Source organism: Mustela nivalis (genome assembly GCF_964662115.1).
Source record: "Mustela nivalis genome assembly, chromosome: 16".
NCBI classification, from domain to species: Eukaryota; Metazoa; Chordata; class Mammalia; order Carnivora; family Mustelidae; genus Mustela; species Mustela nivalis.
In genome coordinates, this window is record NC_139035.1 from 23,429,434 (window position 1) to 23,433,507 (window position 4,074).

Genomic DNA, 4,074 nt, shown 5'->3' on the forward strand with positions numbered 1-4,074 from the left:
ATTTCACTCACATGTGGAATTTAAGAAACTCACAATTGAACAAAGGAAAATAAGGAGACCGAAAACCACTCTTAACTATCCTGTTAAATTTTTAGTCTCACCTCTCCAGCGGTTCCTCACCCCGCTGCCCTCCCCTCGCACACCCCACCCTGGCCCTGCGGCCTCCTGCTCTCCCTGAAACACGCCAGGCTCTGAGCTTTGCACGGGCTTTCTCCCACATCTAGAACACTCTTCCTCCAAAGTCTGGGTGGCCCGCCCCCTCACCTCTTTTAAGTCTTCGCTCATAGTTCACCTTCCTAACGAGGCCCAGCCCACCATCCTATTTACAATTGCAGCCAGTAGCTTTCTAGGCCGCTAGTCTTTCTCCCTTCACTCAGCTCCCTGGCGGCAGGGGTTTGGTCAGTTTTCTTTGCTGCTAGACCTCAAGCCTCCGAGGCAGCTGTTGGACCACAGGCCGCCTTAGCAGTCTCTGCTGCCGCTTCCTGTGTGCCCCTTCTGACATGTGTGCAGCTACACTCCCCAGCTCCTGGGATGGCCATGTCATTTGTTTGGGTTCCTGAAAGGAGAGTAAGAGGGACATGTGCTCCTTCCAGAAGGGACGTTTCAGAGGTGGCATGTGACTGGTCACAATTCCCCTGTCATTCTGGTGCAGTGATCGATGGTTCCTCGCCAGGTGGTGGTGGTGGCTTTGTTTGCTCTTGTCCCTTGGTCCGAACTGGGCGCAGCAGAGTCCCTGTAGCCGGAGGGTTCAGTAGCCCTGTCCTGAGTCATTAAGATTTTGGGGAATTTGTTGTTGCAGATGGATACAGTGGGCCCTCCACAGATATCGAATAAATTAATGAGTTGTCAATGAATCCCTTTGTCGTCTCCTTTAAAGTCCTGAATTAAAAAATCCCACTCTAAGTATATCATATATAATGATAGTCAGGATTTTCTTGAATGCCAGCACCTAGAAGTTTGCGAGTTGTGCTTACCCATTTAATCCTCAATAACTGAATAAGAAGTTAAGCTATTGTTATTCCCGTTTGTCACAGGAGGAGAATGCAGGACAGAGAGATGGAGGCCAGACCCACTGGTCTCTGCCGGACTTCTAGTCACATGGCGGAGCTCAGCCACATTCGTTGGGGATGAACCCAGGCCACCAGCCCCACCCCTGGGCCGCGGTCAGAGCGCGCCAGCTGGCAACGGGAAGACATGCAGTCATCATTTCCCTACATACACGCTGTCTCTGGATATGGTGCAGGGCAGGAATGCGTGCTCCGAAACGGGGTGGGGGGGCAGGCAATCAGCTTGCTGACCTGCTGAGCTGGGTGATGGGTCACCTGGATGATTCCATGTCTGGTTAACATCTCAGGAGGTATTAAGTGGTTTGGCTGCCAGTAAAATTCTCCAATTGTGCTTTGTGCGGAGGAAAAAAAATACCCAATCATCCAAAAAAAAAAAAAAAAAAAGAATCCAAACCCTATATATGTATTTTCCGGAAAAATTCAATCCATATGTTTCTTAACCTTTCATATGCTGAACCGTTTCCTAGGGAATATTTGACTTGCAAAACCCTCAGAACCTTCTCCCACTTTCCTCTCCCTGTCTCCGGCACCCCCAGCACTCCAGAAACAGGAATTCACATTTCAGCAAAAGTGAACCTGGGGGGAAACAGGAAGCTTATACTCTGGGAAGGCCAAATGGCCCTGGACTGCTGAGATGCCCACGGCGCCCTCCCCCCTGGGCTATCACCTCCAGGCCTCACACTGTGTCACATGGGCTGCCCTCCACTGCTCCATGTGTGTCCCGCTCCCTGACCTCTACTTTGGAAACAGTGGAGGCAGCTTGAAGGAGCTCAAAGCCTCTTTACACACTTGGATTTGGGACAACCAGACAGTACAAAGACATACGTGAAACCAGACAGGGGTCCACATTTTTGTGGGGGAGCCTGGAGCCTGGGCCTCCAGAGTCTCGAGATAACTCTACCCATTCCTGATGGTGGCTCCTCCTGTGGGACCCACGAGGGACCGGCCAGTGGGAAGGGAGCACGTACAGTGCATCAGACCTGAAATGCAGGCTCTATGGGGGAGTCAGGCCAAGCGCCGCATGGTGTGAGCGATAATAATTATTAATGCCTGACTTTCGTGTAACACTTCATAGTTTAAAAAATGCTGTCAGCAGTTTGATGTAGCCAGTTTTTTGGAGCCAAAATGCTTGAATTCTGATTCTTGGTCCTAGCTGTGCAACTCTGGGTAAATCACCTAACCTCTCTGAGCCTGGACTTACTTATTTGTGAAATGAGGACAAGAACAACTCCCACCTCCCAGGCTTGTTGGAAGTCTGTGAGACAATGCCAGTGAACCCACTTTTAAGCTGTGCAGCTCTAACAGCTAGAGGTGCCTGTTGTGGAGGGGACACCTCATCTCCCTTGCTGTTCAGGTCTCGGTGCTTGTGAGTCTGCCCCTGCCCTGAGGACGACACATGAATTTGCAGTTTTCCATATATATATATATATATATATATATATATATATATATATATATTTTTTTTTTTTTCCTTACCTTCCCATCTTGGGTGCTCTGGGTGGCCAGCAACACTTGTGGGTCCCAGGATTCTGGACACTGGGGAATATTCCTAGGATGGACCATGAAGCCTCTTAGGGGAGAACTTGTCCTCAGGGTAGGAAGGGTCAAGGACAGGCCTTGGAGAGGCCGTCTGAAGGAGAGGAGAGGCTTCAAGTACCTCTGGAGAGTTCTAGCGGGAAATCAATAGACACAAGCGGTGGAGGGGTTCCCCTAAGTGTTGTCAGGCCAGGGATGAGGCCTGCAAAACGAGGTAGTGCACAGAGACAACTCAGCGCCCATCCCAGGGGCCCTTCTTGGGCTCTGGGGAGCACTGGGCAGGGGAAATCTTTCCAGGGGCTGGGAGGAAGGCACGACAGGAGTGGGGTGGGTGCTGCAGAGCTGTCTCGCACACACTGAGACACCCCTGGGGGGCCCTTGAAGCAGGGGTCCCACGATGGCAGGTGGACATAGAGACCAGCACCGTTCAGTCTCGTGACCGTGATGCTCCTCGACTCAACTGAGACTCACGTGCATGAGAAGTGGAGGCGGACAGCCCCCTGCCTGCAAGGTCTCCTCCCGCGCCTGTGCCCGGCCATCACCTACACCACCTCCCCCTTTCCCTCTGGGCCCAGCAGAGTGTTGGATAAACGTTGGTGGAAAACAAGTATGAAGAAATGAAGAAGTGGAGAACTGAGGGCCCACCCGGGACCCCCAGTATTCAAACTGAGCCCCAAACCCGTCTCCAGCGTGAGCTGCGTTGCGTTCTCCTGCCCTGGTCTGTCCCAGGGGTCTGCGGGCGCTTTGGGGGGAGGGGGTCCCAAGCACACGGCCCCACAGAGCTGGCGTGTGGCCGCACACTCACCTTGCCCCAGGCGGGGAGGGCACAGGCACCCAGTACGGGTCTCTGCCGCGGGGGCCATCCTGGGGGGTGAGCCTCAGCTTTGCAAGCTGCAGCTGGGCATGGGCATGGCTAGCCTCTGACCCTCCAGGCTCTCTCCTGAGGCACCTGTGTCTGAGCACGAATGAAAGGCAAATCTCCTGTGACTTCCAGGTGAGGTGTGTCTCTGCCACCCATTAGGATCACCTGGGGCGCGCTGAGCGTGCCCTCCACCCCCAGCCCCTCTCCCCATGCCCCCATCCAGGCTTCATGTCACAGCAGCGCTGGACTGGTACCCAGGCGTCAGTTTCCTTTAAAATGCCCTAGGTGACTCTAGGGTACAGCCAGGTTTGAAAAAAGGTGATGTAGGGAGCTTTAAAGAAATCCCCATGCCTTAGCCTTATCCTGAACCCATGAAACTAGGCTCTCGGGTGCCTGGGTCTCCTTTGGTCTGTGGTTGTGTTAGGTGTCCAGGTGATCCTAGTTTGCATCGGGGTGAGGTCTGATCAAGCTCAAAGCCCACATTTTGTCCACGAGTCACCTGCAGCCCAGAGAGTCAATTACCTCCCTGGGGACATGGCATACCCAGTGGGAGCAGGAAACGACTCCAGCTCCAGGGCCCTGACCCCTCCAGCTCCAGGGCCCTGACCC

The 4,074-nt window shown here is 53.5% G+C and overlaps 1 long non-coding RNA gene across 1 annotated transcript; it reads right to left on the reverse strand.

Moving 5' to 3' along the window:
• Nucleotides 1-1,154: 1,154 nt before the first annotated feature.
• LOC309850249 lies at nt 1,155-3,526 on the reverse strand. The gene is made up of 3 exons (XR_014304152.1): nt 3,409-3,526; nt 2,544-2,616; nt 1,155-1,398 (listed from the first exon to the last, which is right to left on the reverse strand). It is a non-coding gene; the product is annotated as an uncharacterized lncRNA (long non-coding RNA).
• Between the last annotated feature and the right edge of the window lie 548 nt (nt 3,527-4,074).